This window comes from Orbicella faveolata, unplaced genomic scaffold (genome assembly GCF_042242905.1).
Source record: "Orbicella faveolata isolate gen_17 unplaced genomic scaffold, um_ofav_v1 contig_27, whole genome shotgun sequence".
Lineage (NCBI taxonomy): Eukaryota > Metazoa > Cnidaria > Anthozoa > Scleractinia > Merulinidae > Orbicella > Orbicella faveolata.
Window position 1 is genome coordinate 858,198 of NW_028301555.1, and position 20,160 is coordinate 878,357.

At 39.6% G+C, this 20,160-nt stretch overlaps 2 pseudogenes across 1 annotated transcript; both read left to right on the top strand.

Annotated features, from left to right (window-relative positions):
* Window positions 1-3,724: 3,724 nt before the first annotated feature.
* Window positions 3,725-5,624, top strand: LOC149107047 (uncharacterized; annotated as a pseudogene).
* A 6,054-nt stretch (window positions 5,625-11,678) lies between these two features.
* Window positions 11,679-17,756, top strand: LOC149107048 (roquin-1-like; annotated as a pseudogene). Its single transcript, XR_016209532.1, has 6 exons — window positions 11,679-12,095; window positions 13,632-14,479; window positions 15,406-15,453; window positions 16,572-16,726; window positions 17,132-17,142; window positions 17,702-17,756. The product of XR_016209532.1 is annotated as a roquin-1-like (transcript).
* Window positions 17,757-20,160: the final 2,404 nt, after the last annotated feature.

Consider the following 20,160-nt stretch of genomic DNA (forward strand, 5'->3'; position numbering starts at 1 on the left):
TAGTGTAAATCTAGATCTACTATCTACTATCGTTCGGAATGCCGTTGTCTGATTGGCTACACTACTCACTATCTATTCTGTGATAGATAGTGAGTAGCGTAGCAGTGTGCCGTTGTTGACAAAATGAAGGCCGCTTTTCGGCGTTTTCGAAGTGTCTGTGAAGACGATTTAGATAAAGTTTTGAGCGACTAGTAGATTTATACTCAAACAGTTAGATTATTCGCTCTCGATTTCTATGCGCATACCTGTCAACTTTGCCGGTTTTGCCGGGGGTCTCGAAGTTTTTCATCAAATCTCTCGGTCTCCCGGTTAGACCACCAAATCTCCCGGGAAATACGTAACGTGGCTTTTTTCAATTTTTTTTTTCATCAATTTCGTTATTTTCGAGAATCCAAAAAGGAAAATAAAACAAGAAGTGGATTTAGTGCTCTTATTTGAGCTGTTCTCAATCGGAAAACATGGGATATAATTCATGGTAGGCCACCCATATAGTCTCCCTGCAGTTTTCTTCTATTTACTGCCATTTGCTTGCGGTTAGCATTTAAATATTGTGTTTACTTGCAGTTGGCATTTATTTACTACTGTTTGCTTGCGGTTAACATTTAATTACTGCTGTTTGCTTGCGGTTAGCATTTAAGGAGTAAAGGAGAAGGCGATTATATGTGGCCTACCATGAATTATCCGCCGAAAACATCGGAAAACGGGAAACAGAGCGATCAAATCGATATATATTTAACGAGAATCGTAATTGGTCAGAAATCAACCAATCCAATCGCGCAATACATGGAAGAAAGTTGACGCGCTTTTCGCACGCTGTTTACACTCGAAGCGAAGATTGCCAGCACGGATTTCGCTTCCCTGCAAAAAGAATTCTTAGGTGCCCTTCCCTCGGGCTTTGAGGGAGTGAAGAGACTTGCTTCGCAGGAAGTGAAGGAGATTCCTCTAGTTGACGTCCAGCCATCAGTAAACACTCGAGGTAAGCTATTTTTGTGGGTTTTTTGAAAATTCAAGCGCTTTGAAATGTGAGCGGGTCAGAGCTGCAAGTCACGATGTCAAATAGTTTTAAATTAATAAAACTTCACTTCTGAAAAATTCATGAATTGGAAACTTTAGGCACTAGGCAAAGGATTTGAGGGCCTAATGTTTCCAATTCATGAATCCTGCAGAAGCACAGTTTATAAATATTATTTAAAATCAGATTTCCATATAAACTTTGTTATTTTTAGACCTGTTTTCCTTCTTAATTTTTCCGATGGAAAGTTAAAGAGAATCCAAAGGATTTCAGGAACACAAACCGACTGCTTGCTGTCTAAGTACGAACGTGTGAAGTTCATTGTGTCAATGATTTGCTAAATTTGTTCGATCTAGGATTTATAGTGGCGGTAATGCACGGTGAAATTTAATACAAAGAAAACAGGCGCACGGGGTTTGCAAAATCTGCCCGTTTGCCGTATAAAGCCAAGTAAAAAAAAAAAAAAAGAAATGTTTCTCGTCCGGATTTTTATAGAAAAGCGAGCGGGCGGGCGCTTTTTTTGTTATTTGGTATTTCCACCATCGTCAAATTCTCCACAAGCCAACTTGCAAAATATATCCTGCAAGGTAATTTAGCTATCCAGTACGGCCCTAGCGTACCAAGGCTTTAAAATTTTGGCCTGAGTTTGAGTTAAAACGCAGACAAAAGCCACGTCTTACAAAATTTTAAGTTGTACTTACCTCTGTTGGTTTTTGTTCGTTCCAACTTTTCCAATAAAAAAAGAGAGACCTATTGAATTCAACGATCAACTCGTATCGCCAAAGATCAGGAAACGTTTTAAAATGCTGTGTGCTTGTTTAAGCTTGGCCACCAAAACATCCCGATCAACCAAGATATCTTTAGTCCGGGCAAATCGACTCTTATATCGGGCGAATCGACTTTTAGTCCGGGTGAATCGACTCTTAGTCCTGGCGAAACGACTCCGGGCTTTCGGGCTTTCGGGCTTTCGGGCGAAACGACCACAATTCTTTACATGTTGTTTATGTGAAAGGAGGCTGTGAAGAAACGATGTTTGTCTTAAAAATAAAAACTTTCTCTTTCGAAAGGTTTTAAGGATGTGAGGGCAGAAAAGCTCCTCCCAAGTCATGGCCCAAAATGTGTAGAACCGAAGCAAACTTATGGCGATGGAAATTGTCTAAATAGGGCCATGTCAAGGATCATATGTGGTAATGAGGACAGACACGTAGAACTGCGCACGAGAACATTTATAGAACTTTGCATGAATAAGGAAAAGTATTTAAACGACGGCTATTTTGAAAGAGTTGACTGGTTTAGATGACTATGTGCAAAACTTACTGGGGAATAGCTTTGACTTATCGTCCAAAACCAAGGAAAAACCGAATGCTGAACGTCAACGAGAAGGCTTTGAGGCTGGAATTGTCGAAGCCATCAAGCCTGGCTCGTATTCAAGCATGTGGCATATTTTTGCACTCAGCAACATCCTGGGTTTTCCTATTCAAACCGTTTACCCGGAAGTTAAAGGCTCTCTCATCAATCGGAATTATGTGAATGTCCTTATCACGCCTTCGCAGATACAGCATCCGAACGTAGCATATATAATGTGGATACACACAAGTAATGTCGACCTTCATGGTTGGACCCCAAACCATTTTGTTCCATTGATACCAGTACCACCAGCAGTGGGCGCAGCTCAAGCGAAACCATCAGCTCCTCCCCTTACCTCAGAACCCAAAGCATCAAAGAAAAGAGCTCAAAGTCCACCCTCTGTACCACCTGCTACTCCCAAGAAATCGAAGTACACGGGATCGTTTTTGTATAAAACACACTTCTCCAACACATGAACCCAGCAGTGGCCATGCATTGTTGCAGTACATGGAATGCCAACCAAGTTTCGTTGTACAGCATGCAACCGGGCCTTATCCTGTGCAAAACAAGGGATCAAGGATGTAAAGGACCACTTGGACACCAAGGCACATCAAAATCACGCAAAACAGCTACAAAAACAACCCACACTGTTCCAGACCTGTGCTTCTACCCAAAATGACATTGACAAGGTATCGCTACACTTATATATGTAATATGTATATGTAGTATCTCATTCACGATTTATGCGCGTTTGTTGTCCCGTTTTACTTTGCCTTTTCATTTTGGTTTAAGGCTAGACAGATCCGCGATGGGACAATAAAACGCAGTACCTAGTGTGTGTTAATTATGCTATTTATTAATTAATACTTTTTTATATTCATTTTAGACAGTTTAAGTTAGGTGTCCCCTATTAGCAGTAGATGTAATCGGACACAATAATAAAGTCTAATCAACAATGATTTAGATAAACATATACAGGCAAAAACTAACGATAGACAAATCCGACGTTTCGGCGACATCTTGGCGCCATTGTCGCCGAAACGTCGGATTTGTCTATCGTTAGTTTTTGCCTGTATATATAATAATAAAGTCATTATTATTATTATTATTATTATTATTATTTAACGACTAAATACATGTTTTTTTCTTTCAAAGGTAACTTCGGCAGAAGTAAAGGTGGCCATGGCAATGGTCAACAATAACATCCCCTTTGCAGCAGCGGATACATTTAACTCCCTGTTCAAAGATATTTTTCCCGACTCTAAAATCGCCAAAGAGTACGCATCAGGAAGGACAAAGACGACATGCATTGTGAACGGGGCGCTGAAGCCATATTTCCGGTAAAAAAAAAAAAAAAACATTTTCACTTGTGGTTATTACTGTAAGTCACATCATTAGCGCTAAGGGTTCAGTGTATATTTTTTATTATTTTTTTTTTCTGGGCAGAAATTCACTGGTGGAGGTTATGAAAAATGCCCCGTATTCGCTGGCGACTGATGGTTCTAACGACAATGGTCTCAAAAAGATGAATCCCCTGACGGTGCAAATACACGATGTGAACCTAAAGCGGGTGAAGACCAGCTTGTTGGACATGTGCTTATCTAGTGGCAGCACGGCTGAGATGCTTTTCCAAGGAATCGATGAGTGTTTAGCCCGCCACAAAATCCCGTGGGAAAACTGCGTTGCATTTTCCATGGACAACACTAATGTTAACGTGGGGAAAAACAACTCCATCTTGACGCGCGTCAAGCAGCAGAACCCATCAGTATACTTCAATGGATGCCAGTGCCATGTTGTGCGCAATACCTCCTCGGCTGCAGCCAAAGCATTCAATGCTGAGACCGGATTTGACGTGGAAGACTTCCTAGTCGACATTTAATTCTGGTTTGTCCATTCTACGAAGCGAAAATGCAAGCTGGCAGAATATGCTGATTTCTGCGATCAAGGATACCGCAAGATCATCAAACACGTCAGCACGAGATGGCTTAGCTTGGAGAAGGTGATCATGCGAACCCTGCTGCAGTATCAGTCGCTGTAAACTTATTTTCTCTCGGAAGATGTTTCCGCTGCTCGATTCAAGAGGCTCCAGACTGCCTTCAACAACTCCATGACAGAGGTTTATCTGCTATTTCTGCAGTCGGCGTTGCAGATCTTTGTTAATCTCAACCTCTTTCTACAAAAAGAGGAACCTCTAATCGGTGCCATCAATTCATCCCTGACGAGGTTTCTAAAGCTTCTTGCCCGCAAGTTCATCTCTCCTGGGATCGTTAAGGCGTCCTCATCCTTTAAACAGCTCCTTGATGTTGAGCAATATTTGGCTTTGTGACAAGGACTGTACTGAACAACTTTGTCAGTTCCGGTGACATTGGCGCTGAGGATGAGAAGCGGTTCTATGAGGGGCAAGGTCTTTCTTCATAGAAGCTTTCGAGTATGCTGTGAGCCATATGCCAGTAAATGATGAGCTTCTCGTCAATGCTGAGATGGTGTACTTTGAGGAAAAGGAAAAGCTTAAGCCCTCCATGGTGCAGTACTTTGTACAGAGGTACAGTACTAAGGTAAAAGTACTTAAATCGACAAGTGATTGTTTGGAAAAAGTCTATAAAATCCTTAATTCCAGGAGCTCGAAAACTTGTTTGAGTTAAAAATTTCCTAGGGCCAATTGTTTGCAATGGGAATTTCCTCGTCTTCATTTTCACCTTGTAGATAAAGCTGTGCGCACTTTGCTCTGCACAAGTGGCACTGCGGCTACGGCTGCCTCAGTAAAACAGTTATCAAGCGCTTCTCAATGACTGGTTTCCATTGTAGGTACCCAAACCTTCTGCCGTTTACATCAGCGAAAGATCTGGAAGAACTGACTCAGGAGGATCACGACATTGCCACAATGGACGAAGAGCAACTTCCAAAGTCAGTCGGGGAGTTGGCCAATGCCAATGAAGGTGGGAGCCGGTTAACACCCGACATCGTTTGGGGCCATCTGCAAGAGATGACCACCCTGGACGGCCATAAGCGTTTCCCTCGGCTCTCCAAGATTGCTCTGCTTGTCCTTACCATACCGCACTCGAATGCTGGTGAAGAAAGGGTCTTCTCTATGATAAAGAAAAATTTGACGTCTTTAAGATCCTGCTTAGATCAAGAGGAAACCCTGGGCAGCATCATGACGATTAAGATGGAGTCCCTTAACAGCCCTGGAAAAATCGAGCTTCCGCCCAATGTACTAAAAGCAGCAAAGAGCGCTACGAGGCTGTACAACAAGACCCATTCGTGATTATGAACTTTAACTGCTTAGTTAAATACACTTTTTTCGTTGGGGGATGATGTTTTCCCTTTTCGAATCGTGTGTCATTTATCACATGTACACAATATTTCTTTGTTTCCATATATCTGTCGGTGAGTGGCGAAAACAAAAAAATAAAAGGAAGAATTTACACAAGCATCCCACGTGATTTGGAATGGGAAACCACTACGCCCAAGTGAAAAAGGTCTATTATGATCGCGCTGTTGTTAGCGAAGAATATTCATTGTCGTAAGAAGGTGTGTCTGATAAACGCATTCCAGAAAGTACCGTTGAACACTGATCGATTTTGTATACAGTACAGCTATTTCAATGCACGTTTATTACGCCCAAGAGGAAAAGTATATTATGATCGTGTTATAATGATACGTAGGACCCCGTTAGTAAAAACCCTGCTTTACAGATATTGTAATGCAATATGTGGACTTTTCAACATAGATCATAACGATAGCACTAAGATGTTGAAAGATGTAAAACTTTAGAATCACTGAGCAACTTAACATTTAAGATTATGAAAAATAAATGCTGTTCTAACCGAGAGACGTTGGGAACATCCGGAAGGCATTCGGGCATCGTTGAAAATGACATTCTTACAATGCAAAGATTTCTAGACGTCTCCAGATTTTTGTACCCTGGGGGTTGGCAGGTATGTATGCGTGATAGAATTCTCGAGCTCATATTCTAATGGATTAATAGAAATACGCGTGGAAGCTTGGGACAACGTGAAATGAGTGCGGGAATAGCTTTTTCAAGTTCTCCCAAACTTCTACGAAAGTTGCTACAAAGACGGAGAACATGTTTTCTATTTCGCTCATAAAATTCCTAGACGAAAAAAGAGAAAACTTGTTTACTTTGATCATCAAAACGTAAATTCTCTTCGCTCGCGCCATCATTACGTCAACAGCTCTATCCCTCCATACGGCCGGAACGCCTGAAATCGGAACTGAACAATCAGGATTCAGCAAGAGGGAAAAACTTTTCTGTTCTGACGTCAATGTAAGTTATCAGGAATAGCGTTGAAATCAGGCAACTTTTCTCACTGGAGATGGCATTAAATATTCACGAAAAGGGATTTACAATTTCCAAAACCATATGGCAAAGCCATATGAAAAATGTGAAAAAAAAAGTGAAAAATATGAGACGTTTTGTGTCTCCAAGCTTCCAATTTGGCGCCGGCATGGCACCTCACTCGCAGTTTGAGTGTTGCCAGGTAGGGTAATATTATTGTTGTGATATTTTGAACAAAATATGCTGTTCCTCGTCAAATTAATTAAACTCGGAATTCTCAAGTGAACTATTAGAAGAGGCCAAAGCAACTTTAGCATTGCCTTTGTTTTTGTTAGCTTTGAAGAAAAAGGCTACTGTCGTGTCGTTTCGGTAGGACAGCTAACTTTTGACTGCCGCTCGTACTGCGGGCGCAGCCGCCGTATGCAAGGATGTTTCTATCGTGGTAACAAAAGAAAAACGATTTTAAGCCAATCAGCGCACGTATTTTCTATGGGCTATTTTCTAAATGAGTTTAACATTGAATATAGTTTATACATCGGTAGCTCTTTTAACTCACTTTTCTAATATGTATTACAAAGTGATCGGGCCGAACCTACAAAATTGCCTCACATTCATGCTGGGCTACAATGTAACGCAAACTGCGAAAAGTTAACCGCGGTAAACGACTATTGTGATATCCAGACTAATTCAAAACCTAGAACTCAAACTTTGTTAAGTAAAACTAAACTTTAAACTGACTGTAAGGGTGTTTAAGGTAGTGTTTTTCCTCATAGACGAAACACTCCCGAGGCTAATGTGTCCAGACGTCCCAAGTTTCATGTAATTCTGGTACGTTTAAACTTTATACTGGCATGGTCTCACAACATTCATCAATCATTATTTACATGGGCAATCATAAAATATTACACCACAAGTAAATCTACATTGTACTTCCTTTAAACATTTCTCCATTTGTGATGTCGACAATCACAGAAAATGCCACCGGTGTTATTCAAACCCCAAGTTACAAAATAGTGTCACTTCAGGGGCGTAGCTAGGAGTTATGGGGGGAGGCGGGTCCTGGGGTGCCCGTGACCCCCCTTTTGTAAGCCTTTTTTAAGTAAACAATTTACAACAGGTGGCGAAAACGACATGACAATCTGGTGATTACCCTCATTTTGACACAGCGTGAGGCCCCCCCCCCCTTTTAAAAAATCCTGGCTACGCCCGTGTGCACTTAATCATTATTTTACAATTTCTCAAAGCAAGCAGAACAGTGCTCTGATGTACACAATGTTAAAAGTAGCTCCCCTTCGTTCCCCGACCACTTGACCAAAACGAGAAGCTGTTTTCACTCTGTGAAATTCTAACGCAGTTGAATTCCGAAATCCCTACAAAAGTTTAATATCATGTTTTAAAAAATCTATCTGCTATGAACCTACTCCTGCACGTTTTCAAAGTAAAATATAACTGTATATAAACGGTCTCAAAGTGAAAAGCCAAACTATACACATATTCACACGTTCCGACAAAAAATTGCTTGCCTAATACCGAAGCTTTGAGATGAAGTAGGCCTTGCAGGTTCCCTTAAACTTCAAAGCAGTTTTGTAAATCATGACATAATAATATCATGATGACATGACTATTGAGAAGGAAAACTAGTCTCTGCAAAAAGTTACCCTTAAAAACGATCCGATCTTTGCTCTTTTTTTTGTTTTCTTTTTAAAACACCTAAGCTTTGAAGTAAAGTAAGTCTAATAAAGTTTTCCTTCAAATTGAAAGCCGTCTTGTGTATCATGACACATAATATGGTGACATGACTGTGTAAAAGGAAAATAATTTGTACAAAACGTTACTTGTTAGGGTAACGACGTGACGGGTAACGCGTGACAGGAGTATCTGTTTTATTATTATTTGGATAGCTAGAGTAACACTCACGTTAGCCTAAATAGCACTCTGGTTTGACTAAACAGCGTTTCGGTAAGCCTAAAAAGTGCTACTAATTACAAATAACAAAGACTCGACCTTAGCTCTCAGTATTACTCCGTTACCCATTATGTGTTTTACTAAGAACACAAAAATTCTACTCTATCTGATAGTTCATATGTCAAGGTAGATAAAAGTACTGCTGACTCTGTCTGCCATTTATTTGTGTATTTTCCATTCCCAGGAGAGAAAGGAAAACAGTCACGTGTCAACCTGGTACCTCCATGAGAAAATAACGTCGGCTCCATATCTTGTTCAGGATGGCATTTCTGGGAAGAAAAAAGGAATGTACATTAAAAGCCTGTTTCAACAAGACTTATTGAAAGGGTGTGGTTGTATCAGTGTAAACATTAGATTAATATATGCCAAGTTTTAGGTGGCCTACTGTTGTTCAGGGGCACTGAACAAACTTTAATTTGGGTCTTTAAAGTGATCGCTTTAATAGTTTGGTTATATAATTTTATGGAAATCGGTTTAACTGAGAAAAATAGTATAAGAGTTTAAGTTGACACTGATTTTGGGATAAAATCGCAGTCAGTCAGCCATGTTACTGATATCTACGTATTTTTTGTTAAATTTCTCGAATCAGTTTACATTGCCTTACATGTATATACCCTAACCAAGTTTTAGCAGAAACAGCGTGGCGGAAGTTATAAATTAAGTCCATCTAAATTCAGCCCTATTGCACCCTCGAACTTCTGCGAGAGGGTTGACCTCTCAATATTTCCTTATTGTTGAAATCAGTGTGCGAAGCTGATTGGTGATCTTGTGAATGATCAAATAGTCCCGTCGTTGAGCTCTTCCTTTCCCGCTCTGTATAGAGGTTGAAACCAGGCAGGAGAAGAGAAAGTGCAGGATTGTAACTAGTTTGTAACAATTTAGCTTTGAAATTATGGCACGCCCATGTTCTGAGCCTTCGAAACCACACGAACAAGAACCTTTTCAATGAAGTTCTTCACCTCCGCTTGCAAAATCTTAACCTTCCGATGACTGGAACTCGTGCCAAAACGCTTGAAAGGCTTAGGCTGGCCACAAGTTCAGCACCGGCCGCCATCCACCGCCGCCCCAGAGATCGCCCTTGAGTTGGTCGTGTGCACAAAAACAAACCTACGGCTTCAAATGTACGCGGACATACGAAGCCCATTGTCCTTACCGAGCAGGCCGACGCGGAGACCCACAGTTCCCACAAAGAAAGGCAGTCGGGTTTCGACTCAGCAGTCGAAGAAATACTCGAGGACTTCGTTTCACAAGTCCTCCAGGATGTGGTGTTTTCGCCAGCTCAGATGTCGGCCATTCAGGAGACCGTTTCCACCTCCGTTAACGAAGCTTTGTGGGTCTTTAACAAAAAGGAGGCTTAAGGTTGTTTTACGGACGATCTTCGCGCTCCCAATCCTAGCACCCTGATTACAGCGACCCCTCTGGGCTTGCATCGTCCTCTGGGAAAAAGCCTCGAAGACTCCGCGCCGGTACCATGGCGGAGCATTGCCCCAACCAGAAAACCTCGCCGCCAAGCCCTTGTCTGCTTTGACTCGGCCAGTACAACAAACCCTCCGGACATTCGTTTGCATGGCTCATTTCTATCAAATCCTGGTTACGATGCTGGAAACGTAATGAAAATCTGCTTGGAACTTGAGAAATGATCGTAAAACGCTAAAATACTAGCGTTTTCTTTCATCTGTTTAAATCCCCTTCGATAAACTATAGTTTATTTCGCTGTGAAAAGGACGAAGTGTTCGTAAATCTACGAGCGCGGACTGGATTAGTAAAACTGCATATTTACTTTGAAAGCGTTGGCGTTGACGTGAAAGCCCAACAGTTCGCGATGTACTTCTCGCCTCAAGGGTGATTGTTCAGTTTATTATCAGCTTTTTAATTTATTGCCGACATCTCCAACTGATGTTTGGGTCCAAAAAGTTCGCAGCCTAGATCGGAATTTCCGCAAACAAAAGAAAAGGAATGTGCCCTTGATTTCAGCAGACGTTCGTGGCAGGGGGGGGGGGGGGGGAAGAGGAGGTTGACGAGATTGCGCGACCAGCCTAAAGAAGGTCTGCGTAGGAGCGTAGGAGCGTAGGAGTGTCGCTGCGGCTCAGGCAACCACGCCCAGTTAAACTGCCTTGGTCCCAAGCAGTGTGGAAGCAGCAACAGGCCCGCCAACAGCATGCATATTGCAGCAAGAAATAAGGTGGAGCAGCGCCATCTGAAGTGCAACCCTACAGTATCCACCCCACTTAATGTGGATAAATTAGTGCTTGTATTAGTTAATCACCCTAAAAAAAACACGGGTGTCGTGTAACTTCAGTGGCGGATCTAGGGGAGGGGCCCTGGCGCCCGCCCCCCCTTATTTTGGGTAAAAAAGAAGAAATGACAGAAGGAAAACAAGCCGGCACTCAAATTTCTAAGCATTTTCGTGCATATTTCACGCTCAATTGATCTAGTCACTCTGATCTGGGTATCATTGGAAAGATCTTTACCTCCTACCTTTCATCTGCATCAATGCTTTGTTGAAAACCAAATATTGCAAAGTCTGAGATTACAAGCGCAAGATATGGAATGAGTCCAAGCACTGTCCCTGATCGAAGTATCAGTTTAAGTAAGTCCTTCATTGCACAAAAATCACTGCTTCAGATCTAGAGTTAAGAAAGGGAAAATAAGCTCTTTTGCTTATCATATCACTCTAGCTAGGCCTGTAGCTAAACCATTTGCGGACCCTTGCATTTCAAATTGAAGTCCCATCAGGGGGTTCCCATATCCCGTTATTTTTTGGCCTAAATATCCCGTACATATCCCGTTAATTCCAGTTGCAAAAATTAATGATTTTCTTACTCAATATCGCGTTTTATCCCATTTTTCACTCGCAATCTCTTTGCATATTTATGGCTGATAAGCCGGGCCAACTCTTTAAAGTCGAATCATCCTCTTTAAAGTTAAAACTTGCCTGCCTCAATTTCGTTAAATTTAGAAAGTAAAGTCTTAAACACTTTCATCAGTCAGATATCTCCAAACCCGCCATCTTGTCCAAATTCAGCAATTTGTTGTCTCCAAATCCCTCCTTTTCAGCGGGCCACTCCTGGAGTTTCATCTCAGTTAAAACCCTTTTATGCAATACTAACCTTCAATGTTATAGTAGTATTCACAATGGATCAGGTTTCTATAAATTGTCTTCCAGAAATGGTAGCGATCCGCCCCGGAGGCAATCACAGTGCGGAAATGCTTACCAAAACCGACCGCGTAATCTTTTGTATTTTGCAGAACTTCCTCGTACCCAGACTTCTTTGCAGAACGTCCTCATACTCAGACTTCTTTGCAGTACCTCCTCATAACCAGACTTCTTCGCAGTACCTCCTCGTAACCAGACTTCTTTGCAGTACTTCCTCGTAACCAGACTTCTTTGCCGAACTTCCTCGTATCCAGACTTCTCTCTCTCTCGTCACCAGAGACCAGCTATCAGTAGAAACCAAGGCTTATTCTGAGGTAAATATTTAAATTATATTATTGATTTAGAGTACGACACACGATGCCTAAGAATAATTTGCCATAAGCCACATGTCAAATTGTTTATAAAGATGACTTTGAAACGGAATTTTAGTTCCGTCGTCTAACTAATGGCATAATTTGTGCTTTCTAATTAATATTAGCTTTTCGTCTAGCGCGCTTGATTTTCACAGGCTAAACTAACCGTTTACATGTGGTATAACCATAGCATCACTGTTTTTTTTTTTTTTTGAGAATTACTTATTTGTCGACATGTTAAGTTTACTAGGAGAATATATAATTGGTCTCAGACTTGTTCAGGAATTGGTCTCAGGTCTGTTCAGGAATTTCAATGAAAGATGTAATGCCAAATGGTTAGTTTCTCTTTAGTTAAACAATATTGATTTAAGCTTTACCCTTTTACGCTAAAGCATGAATCAATTGCTGTAAAGTAAACAATTTCACTGACGTTCTATGGTAGGCGAGTTCTAACCCTTTTTCTGTTACACAAGACATTTATTACCAGGAGATGGACTACAAATAACACGTATCGAAAGTTTGACTGCATTTACAATTTAATGATACAATTTACCTTAAGGACGGTGCCTACTTTTGTTCGTGTGCATACTTTCTGCACATCGCGCAAGGCATGGTTCAAGCGCCATGCGCGCTGGGGTTGGCATTGACGCAGTCAACTACGCTACCAAGTACACGACTAAAAGAAAGCAACATTTTCCTACTGTGACCAAATCAAGTTTAATGATCTTATACTTAAACCAGGAGAGAATACCAAAATAGCAGCATATCGCTGACCACTAACTGTTAAAGTCATCCAGCTGAAAAACTAGCTGTTTTCTGTGGAAAATTATACTGAAATCCAACTGTAAACATGTACCTGCAGATGGCGTAAGGCGTGCACAAAACAAGTGCAAAATACGCAAATGTTTTACTTACCGGGGAGGTTAGAGGAAAAAATGTAACGGGCACCGTAAAAGTTTTCAAAAAAGATCAAATTAACTTAAAAACATGCATGGTAATACCCCCACATTTTATGTTATGAAATGGAGGTGGCAAGCCTATTCAACACGTGATTAGTTTCTGGTTATGAGCAAAAGGTATTTAGACTATATTTCAGCTGAACCAGAGGAAGGCTGTCAGAGACGCTAAAAGGGCTGTTGCAACAATTTTGTTATTAAAAACATACGAAAAATGGTTTTTATGCTACCATTTACCATGCAGTTTTAAGATCTTTATAAATGTGTGTGCTTTTCTGTTAGTAAAGGCGAATTCGAAGGAAATCTGTGAAGAGACATCCTTTCCTTCCTTTTTCAGAAAATGCTGATGTCAGCATTTTTTGAGATTCAAGGCTAATTATCTCGAAAAAATGCGTGGCTACCCAACATTTCTTTGTGGATTCCAATAGCCCTTGCAAAGGTCAGCTGCTTTTCCCACATGGTCCTTTAATCTGGCACAAAAACCTTTGTATTTAGTGCGCACCATCCTTAAAGAGTGTTCTGTTTATTTTTATTATCCCAGGAGACTTGTGGCAATTACATGCATATCCAGCGACAAATAGCTGATATCAGTCATGCCCATTCAAACCTCACAGTGGACAGAATTTCTCCTGTGTCCTATATGTAACTATCAATTTGACGACTGCAATCGGCAACCAGTCACCTTGGGATGTAGACACACGCTTTCCATTTCCTGTTTGTCAAAGCTGTCTAAAACACAATGTCCATTTGCTCACGTTCATACTGATACAGACATCTCCAAGCTTCCATTTAACTATGCTTTGCTTCAGCTAGTTGGAGGGGAAATAACAGAAGACGAACTTCCCCCCCCACAGAAAGTGTACAACACAATGCTGCTCAATACAGAACATCCAAACGTTGTATTGAGAAGCTTGCATTGTTGTTAAAGCCCTTCACTGGTGCTGCAAATGAGACAGCTAGTGGAACAAGTAATCGTTGCAATCAGGGTTCTTCAAACAATCTCCTCTCAAGACCAATTCAGCGAAAGCTTGTGTCTCTGGTTAACTGTCAGCTTGCTGTCCCTGATGGTCGAGTGAGGGCCATTTGTGCTGCCAAAAGCCTCGGGGAAAGGACTGTAACAGAGCTTGTGCTATTGCATCAAAACAAGTCAAAGTTGCCTTCCCACCTCTGGGCTGCTATGCGGGATCGTGGTTGTCAGTTTCTGGGACCAGCAATGCAAGAAGAAGCTTTAAAACTAATTTTGTTGGCTCTTGAGGGTGGAGAGGCTTTGTCTAGGAAGGTTTTAGTTCTGTTTGTGGTCCAGAAGCTGAAATCGCGGTTTCCACAAGCTTCCAAAGCAAGCATTGGTCATGTAGTGCAGTAATGCTGTACAGGGCATCATGCTTTAAGGTATTCATAATCGTAATGAACCAGGATTGGCACTATGTTGAATTAACTGCTCTCTGAAATTTGTAAAATCTCCTACCACTTCCCTGGAAAATTCCTCAAAATTGTCTATTTTCCGTCTACTCCTGGAAGCTCCTGGAGTTTAAAACGGCATTTTTTTTAAACATTTAAAACACAAAAAGTCTGAGTTCTGGGTCCTGGAATTATTTTTAATTTGGAAAACCTGGAATTCAAACATCATTAAGTTAGAAGTCCAAACCCTGTTGTACTCCATCACTGAATTAAGTTGAACTCTGCTATTTTGAATGCTTAGGAGAAAATAGTAAAGATGTAGTTACATTGCATGTACTTACTGAAGCTCAGGAATGGATGGAAAATATGATTTGTCCAGAGGTTATGGTTAGAGACCGAGTGCAGAGAGCTCAAGGTCTGTGCTTAATGACCAAGAGCCAGATATTTTTGAGTAACATCAAATTACAGGAGTAAAGAGACTGACAGTCGATATTCTCCCAGTATGGTCCTGAACAAGCTTGGTTAATAACTAATTAAGAGATTTATTTGATGACTGAAAATTTTAGAAAATCTTTACTGAAGAGTAAATATTGCTGGATCATTCAGTTATTTACAGGACAGTGCTGGTCCTGTATTTAGAGAATATTGGACCAGCAATGCAGCAATGAACAATCTGTTTCGTTGATTTTAGCAGTTATTTATTCAAAGAGTGTACTCACATCTACCATTCCATGTACATGTGGGTCAGCTGTCAGTCCTTGGTTGCTAAAGTTAAAAAATGTTTACCATGACATTAATTTAAAATGTTAATGTTAATGCCTCTTACTGTAAAAGTTTTGTTAGTTAAACCTGCGTGAGCTTCATTTTGTAATATGAGAACGTATTATTATCGATGTTAATGCTAAGATTTTTCTCAGGTTGAGAGAAAAGACAATGAATCAGCTCTGTTTCAGCTAGACGAGCAGGTACAGTATGAGATTGTTTTTACTTCATTGTGAGATTAAGCCAATCTCAGGACTCGATAAAATCCCCAAAAGGGCAGGGGCTCAGTTATATATGGGGTTGAGACTCTGCACTGAGATTCAAGCCCTTGCGCTTTATCACCCTTTGATGAATCAGCCATTATATTAACTTCTTTTGAACAGCCTAATGGTAGTCTACCATATTGTACTTTGTAGTTCAAATTTGACATGAAATTTGAACCATTTTGAATAGATCCAACCTGAAATGGTACCCTTTTGTGCCAAGACTCACTGCATAGTCCATTGTGGTTAGTAACCATCCCGAGATCAGAGATAATCAAAGCACTCATTACCATTATTCACTGGTTTGGTTTAATGGTTCATGATTTACAAGCCTTTCTCCCTTAAGAGATACCAAGATCATATTTTGTGGGTGTGGCTTGAAATGTTTTTCACCCCTAAAAGGTACCAATTATAATGCAATAGATTGCCTCCTTTTTTTTTTTGGCTCAATACCCTAAAGGGTACCGTAAAAGTTCCTGCAGTGGACCTTTTGAGACTGAACACCCTTAGAGGTACCAAACCGCATTTTCAACCCCTAAAAGTGCGATAAGCATCCATATTCTTTTTATATGAGAGAGCCTTCTCCACCACCCCCCCCCCCCCCCCCACCGGGCCTTTCTGGTGTTCTCCTGTCATCCCATGTGGGTTAAATTCCGAGAAAGTGCAATCTATTAATTAAATAGTACAGCAAAACCAACCAACAGCCCAGCAGGTAAATACACTGTTGGCTACACATTGACCATGATCTAATGATTGATGCACTGTACCAGAAGCTGGTCAATCTGTGAAAATGGCTTTTACTGTGCATTTGTGTGATGCTTATAAAATAAGGACTTTTTTGTCAGTGGGTTAAATTAAATGGTCAAACAATAGACAGCTCACTCATGATTTCTTAATTGACTTTGACAGTTGGTTCGGAACTTTGATTGCCCACTAAGAAACCTCCAGCTCATTGTCCAATTATTACTTTTCAAATGAATTAAGAAAAATAGTAGCAATTATTAATCTATGTAAAGCCTAATGTCCTCTTTTAAAAATTTATGTTTATTTTGTATCAGTGTCGTACATGTAATGGTTTGCGGAAGACGCATGATGCACAGATAGTAAAAATTGCTACAGAAGCAGGTCTGCACATTTCCCCAGACCAGTGGTCCTCACTGCTGTATATGGTGACCAAGATCACAGGTCTCACATGCAGTCAATTATTGACAAGGTTTGTGAACTATCAACAATTTTTTTGAGAGAATTGTAAATTGCAAACTGGATTTTTTTCTGTTGATTTAAGTATCAGCAAGTTTGAGTAACTATTACTATATAGATTCTAAAATTAAATTTCCTAGTAAACACAGTCAAAATGTACAAACTACTAGTAAATTCTGTTTCTTTGGGGTAATTAAGAACTTTTCCGAGAAGTAAGCAATTTTCTTGGAGTGGAGCTCAATAAAAACTGTGAGCTTCAAGGAGCAGATATGTCCAAGGACAAATATCTGAGTATATTTTTAAAGTCAAATGGAGGCTATCACTATTGGATGAGAACCTGTGAAAAACCTGTGAAAAACCTACGAATTATCCTGGGAAAAAACCTGTGAAATACTAATTTTCATATGTTTTTTCAAAGGCTTTTCACAGGTTTTTCACAGGGCGTGAAATTTTGAAAACCTGTGAACAGGGCACTTTTCACAGGGTCAAAACCTGTGACAAAACCTGTGAACAAACCTGTGAAATAAAACCTGTCAAATAAAACCTTTGAAAAAAACCTGTGAAAAAACCTGTGAAAAAGAATCTTGTTCTGGAGCTTTTTCACAGGTTTTTTCACGGGGTCTAAAATCTCAAAACCTGTGAACAGGCACTTTTCACATGGTCACAACCTGTGAAAAAACCCGTGAAAAAAGACTGTGTAATAGAACTGTGAAAAAACCTGTGAAAGATAATTTTGGTTTTGAGCTTGTTCATTGCTACATGTACACTTGCACTGTAGTGTCTAAAATTTCAAAACTGTGATTATAATAATCTGTGGGACATTTTCCAAAGTGTTAAAGCCTGTGAAATAGAATTTTGTTTTGGAAGTTTTTCACAGGGACTGAGGAATACATTTCGCATGTTAAAAATGCAAATTAACCAACAGTTTATTCACATTTGCTGCAGAAGCATAATTTGATTATATGTTAATTTTATACCTATTTTGCAGTGCTATTCCAATAAGAGAGAGACTGTATGCTGCTGTTGAATTTGAGTACAATTAGAACATAAATTTCACATTTGGCTTTGATTTACCACAGTTTTGAAATAAAGGCAAATCTACAGCTTTCACACAAATTTTCTGTAGATTTGCCCACCAAACCAAAAAAAGATTGGCCTGGATTGTCAAATTTTCCATGAACAATTTGACAACTCACATGCGATTTCGATGCTAACTTGCTGGTGATAACTCAACAGGTTGCTAAGTTAACCACATGCACGGTGCAGTGCAAAACAGATTTCAATCATGCAAAATTCAAAAAGTTTCACATTTTCACGGCCTTTTAAGTGTTAATTTTTGTTTCAGAATTATTTTAAAAAAGTTTTTTCAAATACGTTTCAGTTTTTTTTTCAGTGAAACGTCTTGATAGCTTATTCACAGCTTTTTCTTTTTACAGGTTTTTTGAGCATATTTTCAGTGAAATTTCTTCACAGGTTATTTCACAGGTTTATTCACAGGTTTTAAAAGTGAAATTTCTTCCTATTTTGTTCACATGTTTTTTTCACATGTTTTTTCACAGGTCTTAAAATTCACAGGTTTTTTCACAGGTTCTAGATTTTGTGATTTTTCTACAAAATTTAGCCCTTGCAAAATTCACAGGTTTTTTCACAGGGTGTTTCATTTAACACGACATATGCCTTTACAAAGCTACAGATGAACTCTCTATCGGGGTTTTGATATGTCATAATGTTTGTATTAATTTTGACTTGCATTATATGTCTGCTATACTAGCTGCGTTGGCTTTATTTCAAAGCAAGATAAAACAATTTCACCCGCTTTTTTCTAGGAAAAGATGTAAATAGAAACACAACGAGGTGCTTGTTGTGGCAAATGAAAGGTCATCATTGTTCCGTTGGGCTGAATTCCGGTAAATAAAATGTGTGAAAGTAAATTGAAACAGGACAAGCTAAAGCAGTGAAGGCAGCTGAAGTATCTTCACTTCTCTTGCGAAAAACGAAAGTCAAATGGTAAAATAAAAGAAGACGAGCAAAAGCAATAAAGGCAGGTGAAACATTTCCAAGTTACGCAAATGTAATCCATCAGTATCAAAGTAAATATTTATCTCGATTCAAAGAAAATTAAAATAAAGAGAATCGGAGAGGCAATAAGGATGATATGCGTAATGATGAGGACTAAGTACTGACTACATTAACTTAAGATCACCTTGTCAATATATTTTATATCCTACGCAGAGGACCTCGGATTCAGTTCTTTTCAATTTCTGCTCCAGATAAGGTAAGAAATGTCTGTATCTTGCCACAATTTTACTACCGGTCACTTTTAAAAGCTACGCTTTTTCAGGTTTTAATTTTCTTCTTGTTAAGGACATTATGGCGTGTTGGGAAATACAAAATGAATGTGCTACAAGTTATTGGGAATTGCTTCTGGAGTTTGACCATATAATAACTCAATGATTGGTGTCACATTGAGAATTTCATGTCCTAAACCGAAGTTTAGTTGATTGAAAAACAACGGCAATAATTAGTAAAAGCTGACTTCTAGCTATATAGCAAGCTCTCGATTTTGCTCCATGGCTATGTCATGCCAGATGTGTCTTTATTTTTTTCATCAAGAATTTTTCAATTATGTCAGTTTCCTTTGGTTCCAAAACTCAAGCTAAAAAGTATAACATAAAAACTTGTAAGCGCGATCCAAATTACGTCAATTGAATTGTTCCAGTAAACCGTTGTTTCAGGCTGTAGTGCACAGGTGCAGTCTACCTGCTTAATCAACCGAAAAGAAAAATGAAACGACTGAAAACAAGCCATCTTTAAATTGACCTTAATACCTTAATATACCCAGACGTTTAATGGAAAAAGCGTCTCCTTTCAAATGTAAAGAATGTATATTTATACCTGACCGGTATTTTCACTGAATACTTTTCGCTTTGATTTTGGCGTAAACAAGGAGATCAATAAATGCAATACAGGGAAATTTTTTGAACATGTAAAATACAGCAGATCCGTGAAGTTTTTTGAAAAAAAAAAAACCACTTTTTTAGTCGTTCTAACTTCAGCAGGTTCAAATCTTATTTTTTCTGCTCTCAAGAAGTGCAAGAAAAGACTGGAGATATCGCTGGAGTATACGTCTTGTGTTGGCTTTATTTTTCAAAGAATTTTCACGGTGTACTTACTGTCTTCAAGAAAAAGATTTGCTTATCAAAAGCAAATTAATGTTTAATACAAAGTGGAAAAACGGTTCCGAATGAGCGATAAGCTCGAGAGGACAAGGGGAAGATCATTAATAGCTCTTGACACTAAATTAAACCCACACCACGCGAAATTAAAGTTCGCTTACAATTTTCACCTCAATAGCGATAAAAGGTATTTAAAAAAGAAACAAAATGTTTCCTTTCCGAATTTACGTTGGATGGGACTGCCATTGTTGATAAAGGAAAGCATCAACCC